This window comes from Misgurnus anguillicaudatus, chromosome 12 (genome assembly GCF_027580225.2).
Source record: "Misgurnus anguillicaudatus chromosome 12, ASM2758022v2, whole genome shotgun sequence".
Classification (NCBI taxonomy): Eukaryota; Metazoa; Chordata; class Actinopteri; order Cypriniformes; family Cobitidae; genus Misgurnus; species Misgurnus anguillicaudatus.
Genome location: NC_073348.2, coordinates 11,190,329 through 11,203,658, shown reverse-complemented (window position 1 = coordinate 11,203,658; position 13,330 = coordinate 11,190,329). Strand labels below are relative to the sequence as shown.

General features: G+C 35.7%; 1 long non-coding RNA gene across 1 annotated transcript; it reads right to left on the bottom strand.

Annotated features, from left to right (window-relative positions):
- Window positions 1-4,699: 4,699 nt before the first annotated feature.
- LOC141369006 (uncharacterized) lies at window positions 4,700-6,373 on the bottom strand. Its single transcript, XR_012372462.1, has 3 exons — window positions 5,962-6,373; window positions 5,741-5,784; window positions 4,700-4,867 (listed from the first exon to the last, which is right to left on the bottom strand). It is a non-coding gene; the product is annotated as an uncharacterized lncRNA (long non-coding RNA).
- Window positions 6,374-13,330: the final 6,957 nt, after the last annotated feature.

Genomic DNA, 13,330 nt, shown 5'->3' with positions numbered 1-13,330 from the left:
TATGGTATGTCGGCACGGAGTGCTGCTCTGTGCTTTAAATATGTACAGGGTGGAGATTTTTGCCCATCCCCTATACCTGCAAGAAAAGATTGCCAGAAGACATATTACGTTTTTATGGATGTAACCTGCAAATATTGGCCCTACCTTCAAAGAGCTGCAAAAAACTGTTCAGAGCTCCAGCACTTTTTGAAAGGAACACACAGACTTTTTGGGATTTTAGCTTATTCACCGTATCCCCCAGAGTTAGATAAGTCCATACATACCCTTTTAATTTCTGTGCATGCTGTAACTCTGTCTGATGCACCCACCGCTAGCTTAGCTTAGCACAAAGACTGGAAGTAAATGGCTCCAGCTAGCATACTGCTCCCAATAAGTGACAAAATAACGCCAACGTTTTCCTATTTATATGTTGTGATTTGTATAGTTACAGCGTGTACAAATAACAAAGTCATATGAGACACAGCGTTCTTTTAACCATATTCATGCTGGGAACTATATTCTCAGAAGACGAAGCACTGCTACTTGGGCAGAGTGATTAGCTCAATCTGACTTTACATTCACACAGGGCGTAAGCGTTAACGCTTCCCATTCACTTTTAATGGGTGACGTCATGCATTGCTCGCTGTAGAAGTTGAACATTTCTCAACTTTTCAAGCGGGAAAGTGTGCGTCAGCCAATCAGATTGTCTTATGCAAATATCCTAGGCAGAGCCAGCCAATTAAGTTTATGGTAGACCGGAGCATGTGTTGCGGCCACGGTGATTGTCTTTTGGCCACGTTTCAGACAAGCTTTTCGTCAAGCGTTAACGCTTCTGTCTCGTGTGATTGTATGGTGAGCGAACTCTCTGCTCCTTACCATGGGGCTTCTCAGGTGCTGCGAGCAATCACTCCACCCAAGTTCCTTTAACATGAAGCCATTCCTTTAACATGAAGTATTTCATGCCAAAGCCCATGATTTTAAATGTGAGGTAAGAAAAAGTTGCTATGCAATAGAAAATTAATTGAACATCGGCAAACATCTGGATATTTTTATTTATTTTAACCAGGTGAAATGGAGTATGGCATATCAGGATGGTACTGGATTAACACTAGGAGAGGGGGTGGAACAGTGCAATGCCTTCCTCTCTAGGATTCCAGTGACCACAAAACACATTTCAAAAGCAGGTAAAACAACTGCACTAGCAGGTGTAATACTCCACTAGTTATATAATAAATAGGGGGAATATGTTGACATCATATTTTCTGTTTGCAGGACGCGCAGACATGCTGACTCTCATGGCCATGCACTGACATCAGCAAACGTTTAACAATTTAGCCATCTCAAATACTCGCCGATATCAGAAGGTAATGACGTCAGTAGAGTTTGTTTTAGATGTTTTAAATTGTGTGTTAGCAGTGTTTGAAGCTGTGCATTAAACATTTGTTTTTTGCTATCTGTGATTGTCTAATTGATGACAAACAATGACTCTTCTGACCAGCAAACATTTTGTTGCCTTATAGGGGCAGCCCTAATAAATATACTGTACACAACAATGATGTCTGTTTATTAAGTTTCTGATTAAAGTTATTGTGTTCCTCTTTTAAGATTCGCCAAGCAAGAGACTGTTACCTACAAGTTTTGTCGGGAGCCGAGAACATCAACTTCTTGTATAGTGCTTCAGCTGATGAGTACGACAGTGACTTTGACTTTCTGGTGATGGTCTGTAATCCACAAGACTGTGATACCTTCCATTATTCTGGACAAAGATTTCTAACTGTCAATATAAAGCAATTAATAAAATCTACTTTTCATAACCTTATGTAGCCTCTTTATTCACATAATAGACATGTACTGTATACATGTACAATATGCTTCTACAACTAGTCAGTGGTGGAAATTAAGTGCAATAATTACAGTGAGCGGGGCACAAACAAACATGGGATTGATTGTAACACAGCTACATATTTTTATACAGGGCCAAACAATCTGTGCTTCTGGTCTTTTTTCTAACAGAAGATGAATTTGTTTAATATATTGAACAAAGAGTGTTTTGGAGGCATGGAAGTAAATGTTTTATGGTTTTTCAATTTCTGAGTTGGGTGTGTAAGTCACCAAATCCAACCTTATATTATTTGAATCACTAAAACATTTCAGCAACTCCTAGTAACTGATAGCTGGGATTGAAAACATTTTTACACAGCGGGGTTAGTCTTAATTGTGCGGCCCTTTTAAAAAATCTATTTGCATTGATGCATAATACAATTATGGTTAGATGAAGGATCATGGATGGATAGATATCCACACATTCATCTATTATAGGCATATATATATAAACAACATCCACCTTTAGTATATAGACAGAATTGTATTTTATGATTTGTTTAAACTATTTTTAGCAGGTGTTACATCAAACCCTCTGTTTGATAAAATAAACCCCACCTATGGGGTAATGTGAGATGTGTGTGTTAAATGTGCAAAGAAATTATTAATCTAAATTTTAATATCTTTTAAATGATAAAGCCAAAAGTGCTTGGATGTCCCCAACTCTCAATCACTGTATTACATTAGAGATTTTAGGTATTTCTTCTCATCCGACTTTCTATTAATATTCCACTGCCATTAAGATTGGGAAAAACTTCACATGCGAAAGTTTATAAAATATTGATAAAAACAAAATGCCTCGGAAGAAACGTCATCTGCATGCAAAGTCATGTTCAAACATTTATTTTTTTATAAATAAATATTTATAAAAGAGTTTTCAACTGTTCACAGCTTTTATCAAGGTATATATTTTTGGGTTGTGTGTAATTGTGACTGCATTTCTTACAATGTTCATACCTTATACCAACCAAACGATTACTAATTGGCAGATTGATTCATAATGAAACTCATCATAGCTAAATAATTACACAACCTCAGCTAATCACCTCAACTACACCAACAAATAATCTTGGACGAGTAATAATAATCTAAGAATAATTGACAGAGGGAAATGGGATGTTTGAACAGCTGGTGGCTGAGAATAAAATATTCTTTAGTTGAACTGTAGTGTGCTGTATAAAAATTGAATCCTGAAAATCATTATGATATGGACTCATTATTTTCAAAATTAGAATTAAATTTGCTTTCTGTGTTATTTATTAAATGTATCTTTGTCACATGATGTTACAACAATTCCTATGTTAATGACATTTGTGACAATAATGCAGTAGTATTGTCTTTTATATTGTGATTGTTTGCATTGCATGATTTTTATGACTTGCCTGACTTATCTGTTGACTTGATCTGTTGAATGTGGGAAATAAAAATATTGTTCAGATAAAAATGTTACTCAGCACAGATTGTTATCCATGATGAAGAGGGTACATCTGTGTAGGGTTACTGTCCTCCCTTTCCCAGGGGCCCAGTAACAGCCCATGGAAATGCAAAAATAATGCACATTTCAAATGGCTGTAAAGCAAAGTCTGATTAGTTTATTAAAGAGAAAAATTGTTAGGACAACTTTTTTTGATATGTTTACTAAATAATGTTGAACAGAGATTTCTGACATGCACGGAAAGCTGTTTAAAAAAGCATTTTAAAAAGTAATCACAATAAAATACCAAATTTCATTCTAACTCTTAAATATGCCATAGGGGTTTGTAAGATGAACATATTTACATGCCATTTTGTTCATTAAAGATTGCATTTATTTAGTTTCATTACTAAACGTGTTTAAACTACATTGCCCATAAGCCATTGTCATTCTATCGATGGGACGGGGAAACATGGCGCTGAAAATTGTAGTTCATAGAAGGGTGTAGTACACTATAGGGTTAGGGTTGGGATCTCGATAAACGGGTAATCTCTTTTAACATAGCAATACCTAACAACAACTGACAGTATAACCAACGTCATAACCACAGCAAAACAAAGTTTGCAAAACGGATCACTTATTAATTTTGAATTATAGTTAGTCCAATCACAGCGTGTACTGCTAACGCCAATGAAACGTCACACATGTCTATATATGGTAATCACGTGCACGTCCTTCCTGGATGTAATGATCAGCACGGGTGTAAATCACTGTAGGTACGATTATGAATGTGTATATTTATTATACACGCACAAACACACACTTCAATGAAACGGAAAAAAAGGTTTTCTCAGTAATCTAAGCAAATAATTGGTTTCATTGATATAAACCTGAAGGTAACTAATATTATATACTTGTTGCAGATCTATATACTGTATATGAAATAAATAATACAATATTTCAAAATGTTTCACGTTTGTTTACAAAATAAAATTAAGTTATTGTAGCATGCAGGCTGATATAAAAAAGATGCTTTCTGTATAGCCAAATATAAAATTTGTTTGAATATGACTAAATTTTATTATTTTACTCTGAATAAATGTAAGTAAATAACACATGTTTAATAACAATTATAAATGTTAAAGTTACTCTTATCTAATAATTGGACATTTCAATCAGGACTGCAACATTTAAGAGGGATTTAAATAGCTTTGGGAGTTTTTGTGGTACTTATTCCTGGCTGGCATATCATAGTTCAAGTAGACTTACCTGTACTAAAACTGCACTCCAAAAATCTTTAAATATAATGCCTTTGGGAATTTCATTATGACAAACAGCACTAACTCTCTACCTTATGATCTTGCATGTTCATGACAAATAGTTTTTAAAAAGACAAAAAAACAAAAAACACTAAAAGAGACTGGGTACTGTGCAAAAACTTTAATAAAGAACAGCAAGCAAAGACAATCAAAAACAATTGAAAGGTGCTTGATAATAAAAAGGTGTAGGCCGTCATGCTGAAAGCTGGTTGGGATGTGGGACTTGTGTTGGAATTCGCTGGCGGTCTCCCATGTGTCATCCCAGGTTTTGCCACTGTAATATCAAAGTGCAGATAATGTCATTAGAACACATAGTACAAATGTGAGGTACTTGTACTACTTAACTGGCAGATTTTTCTCCACATTTTCTGGCGTCTGTTGTTAAAGTAGTAGTTACTTTTAATTAAAATATCCATACAGTTCTTTTATATTAAAAGCCATCACTGCTGAAAAAAAAACAGCATAGACAAGCATCATTTCCATGCTGGTCTATGCTGGTGGTCACCAGCAAACCAGCACCAAAACAAAACATATGTGGGTCTAAATTACCATGATCTATATGTAATGTACAGATGTGAGTTTATAAATTTTTATTTATGTAGCTTCAATGTGTGAAATGAATAAACAGTGCCAATAAACAGCTGTTTAAATTGTAGTCAGCTGAGGCTTGGACCCGAAAAAATGTATTCCTTACGTCACAAGTTAACAAGCGGAGTAAATTTTCATGAATGGAAACTGAAATTTAAAGCAACAAACAAAAATCTCTGATATTCCATGACTGACTTTCAATGTCTGTAAAAGACCTATAAAATTCCATAATATTCCAGAAATTCCATGAACCGTGAGAACCCTGACTGTATCCACTTCAATCACAAATTCCAAGATGTTAACAGAATATTCTAAATAGAGATAAGGTAGATCAATCTCTCATTTATCTAAAAAATTCTGGAATAGTCTTTCAAGCATTCCACATTCAGGCTCACTCTCTGTTTAAATCCAGACTAACATCAAAGGTTGATTTACTGCCAGGATGTCCAGGGAACTTTATCTTACAACCGACATCACTGCCTACACTGTATTGGTTATGGAATGGACTAATTTCCATTGCAATGGAATAAATGTAACAAGATAATAAAACATAACTTACCACACAGAGCACGGTCACCAGTGAACTTTCAATTCAGCTTTCCCCTACACACACAAACACACACACACACACACACACACACGCACGCACGCACGCATGCACACACGCACACAAAAGTAATGATTATTTTAACTCTTTAAGCAATTACTGGATATTATCTTTGAAAGGTCAGAATCAGTCACTGAGACAAGCAGCACTCAGCTTAATAAATAATATTTTACCTTATTTATCAACTCCCCAGTTATTTTATCGACAACCTGAAATGATGAAGAGACAAGTACATGTTAATAAGACATGAATGCCATGCTTTGTAACAATCACATGAGTCCATATTTATGTCAAATGATATACAGTTCTTTCCAGTGGTGTCAAATGAATTTGTGCTTGTTTTTGTCAATCAACCAAAATGTATTGGGTTGGTATTCCCAAAGACCTCTTAGCTTAAGTCAGGAATTTATATTGACCACAGCCCTTGGACAATGGCCTCTAAAACACTGTAAACTGGCTAACAATTACCTGGTTAGGTAAATGAATTCAATATACATGAAGATAGATTTGATTAGGAGCAAATTGTGGAGGAAGATGTAACAGGAAAAAAGTTACCCTTTAATCCAGGGTTCCCCACATCCCACCCTGGAGAGCCAGAGCACTACAGAGTTTAGGTCCAACCCTAATAAATTTTACCCACCTGTGATTTTCCAGTGATCATGAAGACCTTGATCAGGTGTGTTTGATCAGGGTTGGAGCCAAACTCTGCAGTGCTCCGGCCCTCCAGGGTTAGATTTGGGGAACCCTTTATGGTATAGTTTGAAGCCATGGTATAGTTTGAAGAGGTAGATGTCTTTGTATTCCTCTTTCTCTGTGGCAAAGACGTGTCAGTGAGCATGTCAGAGGAGGTGGGGAAGAAAGTGGAGGAAAATAGTTGTAAAAGTAATAGGAGCAAGAGAGGTTGGAGAGAGTCTAGAGGACAGAGGAACAAGATTTAATGCAAATACAGCCTCAGACTCCTTGTTGAGATTCTCCAGCCGTTCCATGACGATGCTCTCCGGCAGCTCCATGGCGAGGCTCTCCGGCAGGTCCTTTTTTTCCCGTTTCCCAGTAAATACAATTGACTTGTATCCGACAGCCTCAAGTTTCCGCACGTGAAATGATTTAGTAAATGAGGTGTAAGCATAAAAGATTATTTTATAAAACATATGACTTTTGAACTGTAACCTTATTTTCTAAGATGTTTTGACAATTATTGTGTTTTTTGTTCACTAGCACTATGAAAGGTTTTACTGGATGGATGTGTGGATAAAGATCATGAGTGCATGTGTGCCACATACAACATTATGTTTTGTAGAGATTTACTGTGTTTGTATCAGCTATTATGGCAACCCCTAACTGTAAAAATTATACCGGTCTTCCTGAATTTCATAACAAACATTAAAAAGACAAAGTCAAAACAGCACACTTGTGTCCCTTGCAATACGATATCATAAAGATGGCGGCACAAACATTTACATCAAAAATAAGGTGGATATAATCAATGGTTAATTCCAGACTCATTCTACCATTGACATCATAACTTTCTCAATACTTGACAGCGAACACAACTTATTGATACTCTTCAACACAATTTAGGTAAATATGGATTCTTCCATGTATGAAATAAGCCTATGTTTGTAAAAGCCAGACCATATTGGTTAGGGATGCAATACCGGCCTCGATACCACATTTTCTAAAGTACTCGTTAAAAGTCCCCCGATACCATGGATCGATACCACGGTCTGAGAAATGTCTATATTTGAGCAGCGTGTAAGGGGTTAATGCCTCGTGTGTTGTCCAAAGAGGCAGAGTTTACAACAAACTGTAAAACTAGTCCCTTGTTGTAAATTTAAATCATGTTTTTTTTATTATTAAGTACTCAGTATCGGTATCAGCAAGTACTGAAATGCAAATACTCGTACTCATATTCCTAAAAAGTGGTATCGGTGCATCCCTAGTGCTAGTCTTATATTATGTGGAAAACATGCGCACTTCATTTAAAATATGAACACTTTCACTTACTGCAATACAGGCAGAATTAATTATACGCCCAGCATTTCTGCTTTTAAGGACAGATTTCCCCCACTGGCTATCCAGTGACCTGACTTTTTTTGGTGGACAAGCTTGCAAACCAGACATGGAAAGTTTTCCTGCTTACCAGATATGGGCCTTGTCATGACTAAATATGCACAAAAATATGCACAAATACAAACAGATAGACAAAGATGACCAGACAAAACAAATACAAAGGTAAACATACTAAAAGAGAATTATACAGGGAGCTACAGAGAGACCAAAAAGTACACTACACTAGAGCACAGACAGGTTAAAAAGACAGACATGGCTCTTAAAAGTGCCTGTATTGTGTGTGTGTGTGTGTGTGTGTGTGTGTGTGTGTGTGTGTGTGTGTGTGTGTGTGTGTGTGTGTGTGTGTGTGTTTGTAGAAGCTAAAGAGCAAGCAAATTTGAAGGACCTGATGAGAGAGAAAAAAAACTTTTCAGATTAATACATATTACATTTTCACAAGTATTCTTCATCAGTCTTGTAAAACGGGAAGTTTTGCAATTTGCACCCATTTGGTTGGTTTTGGGTTGTAGGCTACTATGTGCAATAAAAAGGGTTTGGGCAGGTGGAATTTTTAAATTATTAGGGAAAGGACAGAAATGGAAAATAATTTTACAGTTGCAATGTAAATTGTAGGCTCCTATGTAATCTCTGAAAGAGCAATTAAATTATTCATAATTTCATATTAAAATATGATTCCCAATAATGGTGCTGTTATGAATTAAGTTGTATTGTTTTATTATAGATCATATCTGACCGTTTGTTGTATAATTTTGTGTGGATTTTAAATAATTACTGGGCTGGAAAACAAACCAATCTGGCAACACTGTTCTTCGTCTGATCATGTTGGCTAAAATTGGCTTAATAGTTGCGAGCTAGTATAATATAGGTAACATATCACTACTGAAATCTTGCATTCCCCTGAATCTTGCATGATTAGTTACCTTATTTGCGACAGAATGAATAATAGCTAATTTTGCTATTAGCCTACTGCATATGTGGTGCAACAAAGTTATTTTTAATGACTTCTATTATTTACCATCCTAAGATTGCTACCGTATACATTATAATGTTCCAAACACAACTTATTGTTACGATTAAACATTTTTTTGCTGTGTAAATGTAAGAATTACCTTCATCTCAACTTCCGAGTTGAAATAGCCATGGACCTTCGTCTCGTTCGATGACGTCACGGTTATTACAGGACTTTAAATAAACAAATTAATAATTAAACAACTTATTAATTAATCGAACACAAGTAAAATGTATATTTAGATCTATATTTATTAACATCAACGATCATTTGATAAAAATTATTTAACACCCAGCATGCATCACGTCTAATAAAGCACTACATGATCAGAAAACGCTTAAAATACTTAATCTCACGCGCCGTGGAGCGTTGTTAAACTCACCTCTGAATGTTGTCTTACGTGCAGTTGAACGCTGTTTTAATAAAACTCCTCTCTGAATGTTATTTTACCCACATTTGAGCGTTCTTAAACTCACCGCTGAATGCTATTGATCCTGCAGTTGACCTCACCGGAAACAGCTGTTGACTGCGAGGGACTTTTATCATTTAAAAACAGTTGAAAATGACCAGATAAATATTGACTTGCGCTGGCATAGATCGTTAATTGTTGCCGATTCCTATTTATTCTTATGTATTGCAGTCTTGATAAGATCTTGTGAATAAATGTTGATTAAACAGCTTCCCTACTGCAGCCCGACTGGCAGAAAAAATCGTGCTATATGCACGAAAGATGCATCCAATTGAAATACATTAGTTTAAAAAACGTGCTGGAATTACGAAAATAACGAAATAAACGTGTTCCTGGCACGAATAAATAGATTAAATTACGTGACCAAATCACGAAATGCCGTGAGACTGGGTTGAATTTATCTATTGCATGTTATGTTAAAAACAGTAAAATTATAAGTAAGCCTGATAACTATTTAAAAACTATTAAAGCAGTTGAATGTTGCGTTATAATGAAATATTCCCGAGCAGCTTTCAGCCATGATCACTTTGAGAACTTTTTTTGCAAGCAAGTAGAAAACGTATTTTGAATAACAACACGTTATAAATATGTGCTGCGCGCTTTCCTCTCAATAACATAAACACACAACAAATATGACAGCGGGGTAAAAAATAGAAAGAAAACATCTGATCATAGTGATGTTGTTTGATATAGCGATATAGCAGCACTATATAAGTCACGCCACGTTTATTGCTACACTTTATACAATATAGCCTATTGCTTTTAAGCAACAAATAGCCTATCATAACAACCTATAAGCCTACTGTGTAATTGAGACATTAATTTAAGAAATGCATTAAAGCAGAAAGACGTAGGCTGCGGAAATATAGTGGGTTCACTTCAATCCACACCACAGACGTTCTTGGTTTGCTTCTTATTTATTAAATCGAGGCAATCGTTTGATCAAACATTGATTAATATTAAGATACAATTTATACAAAACGAAATTCACTTTAAAGAAAGTCTTTCTACAAAACAAACCTCGCAAAATCGCTTGCCCGACGTCCATTACGGGCTATGGCGAATTCCTGTCGGGCTAAAAAAAAATGATGCGCCTTGGCCGTCGGACGGACGAAAAAATATTGTAATGTGTTTGCATTCTCTCAGATTTAGTTAGGTAATTATGTTGTATGTAATTCGGCGTCATCTTGTTAGCCATTACTATCCTCACTAACAAGTGAAACTGTCAGGAAATTAAGTGAAAGCATTCAATCCATTATTCCTTTCGTTCACGTCTGATATGCGCGCTCCTCGGCTCCGCTCTTCACGAGTAGGCTTGCTCTTGTGCTCATCAAAAAGTATATTAAATGTTTATTTATTTGTCATTTCGTTTAACCCCAGAGTCTAACATTATTCTAGCAATTCCCTTTTTCTTTATCTATTTAGTTAACTTAAATATGTGAGAACGAACATATATTTTTAGTGATTTGCATGAAGAGAATATGATGTTAGAAGCTTCATTTTAAGCATTTAGTAGCCGTATTTATTTAAACACTTTAATAGGTTATTTAAAAAAGTATAAGGTTTTTTGGGGTTCATTTATATTTCCTGTCACTGTGTGCAGGTTCTTTTTTGTAGGCTATGAGAGCCCAATATTTTTTTTACCAAAAAGGCTTAATAAATGTCACGTTGCATTACAATTTAAAGTATCAATAATGTCAAAAATGTGACGTGCAGTTCGGGTGTGTGTGTATGCTGTTTAAATTAGTGTTCTGAAGTTTTGACAAATTTTATAGACTTGTTATAGTTTCTTATTCAAAAGTGACACCCATAGATTCAGGCCCACCCGGACTTAATCCATGCCCACCCATATGTCACGTTCTGCATCCGCCACTGCTTAGCACATCTTTCATGGCTCGACTTGTCGAGTCTGTTTTTCAAGATGTCTGCTGTCTGAATATGCGTAATGTGCTGTCTTTATATAGTAGCTTCTTATTAAACTGTTTGTACAATTACAAAGTTCTCAATGCTCCGGTAAGGATCCTCATTATGCTACTGTGGTAGTGTGAGGCTATTTTGAGCCTTGTTAGTGGTATTAACTAGCAATTTACTTGTACTTACTCTTTGCCCCATATACTAGCGCTATACGCTAATCTGTTTTTATTGATAAAAACTCTTTACATTCGATTATCATGAAAACGCATCCCAGAGAACAATCTACTTGGTAACCATGTGTTAATTACCCCTAGGTTCATTTTTCACCGGAGTTGTCCTTTAATGAAAATAATATGAAAATAAATCAATAAAATGGGCAACCAGTCTTTGGAAGAAGAGGAGATCTCTGTCTCCCTCTTTAAATGACCTGTATGAATGGATTTTATTCCTTATCAAATTAAGGTCTAATGAACAGTAGATATGTTAGTTAAAGGGTTTTAGGTATGATATTATGAAAGAAAAAAAGCACTAAAAAAGACCAATAACCTTGATTATTAACCTATTGACACAGTATACACCATTTCCCCAAGATATATCTACTTACAAGGCATTTGCCCACCGGCAACTATAGTTGCCGCTTGAACTTTTGACTAAGTATATAAAAAACTATTGATCTCTTGTAAGATTTGTTTTGTTTGGATGACTCTAGAGACCTTCATGATTATGTAGATACATAAATGTCAACCAATAATATTTGTTAGTAAAATTAAAATTACCTTTCTTTGGGAGGGCTGCCTTCGCTATGTTTCTTGGAAGAAGAGGTAAGAAGTTGACAGCCTCATGTGACAGGAAGGAGATAAATACCTTTTCTTTTCTTTTTAAATCCTTTATTTGGTTGTTAGCTTGCATGTTATTGAGAAATAAAACATGGATAACATCTAAAAAATTCTTAAAAACAGGAAAATGACAACTATGCACTGTGGCAACTATAGTTGCCGGTGGGCTGAAATGGGTTAATCATTAAAAGCGTTTAATTAAATAAAGGTTGCATTTTATATTTGTAAATGTGTGAAATAAAATGTGCACTTGATGACTAGCCCTTTTATCCATTTTAAGTTACAGTTTTATATGAATAAACAGGAAAATCAACTATTTTAAGCATTAAACGTTTATCTTAAGGGCAGCTGCATCTACATTGCTAGATTTGACACTTGGATATTTTAGGACTTTCCACTTCCACAGAATTTGAATTGTTTTATTTAAATTATCCACAATAAAAGAGCATAATTTTAAACTGACAGAAACTGTTATAATGTTTAGATAATCAATTACCATTGTCACCGCAAATCACGTCCGTATTACTTTGCAATTCTGGAAGAACTCCACTTAATCCTGTCTCCCCTATAATCGCACCGACTCTTGCATCAAAGGCTGAGAGGTCAGTGATTCCTTGACCACCACCAGTTGTTCTGACACTGCGCCTGTGTGCACATATTCTTTTTTTCACGACTACTTTTAAGTCGGACCATTTTTCTTTTGTCTCTTGGACTGTGCAAGGCACTAAGGTAACCGCATTGACTGCTGCTGTTACTTGCTCCCATTCTAAAATGTTCCTTTTATTTGAAATGCCCGCAGGGAGCCCACCAAATACAACTTTTTTTCGGGCCTCCACCTCAGACAGCAGTACCTCCATCTTGCAGTCAGAGAAGTTTCTTTTTTTTTGCTTTTCGCTTCTGTTCTTCCATTTTTATCCAAACAGATAATTGAAAATTATCGGTCGTATAAATATGCAGGGAGATCATACATATTCAAAATAGGCGGTCTTAACCTACAAATATGGTTATTTTGGAGGAGATTGTGGTATGCTATAAGCACGTGCACCTGGCCACAATATTCAGATAATTGTGATATATAAATTGAACCTTGTGCAGGTTCTGCCTTATTTGCGTACGCACACTTTAAAGATGGAATCTACGCAAAGTTTTATAAATGTTTCTGGCCTTGTTTTCAGTACCTGAGATGTGAAAGGTCTGTTGCTTGGCTCGCTGTTTCCTGCCTGGCTTGAACATGATGAAATGGC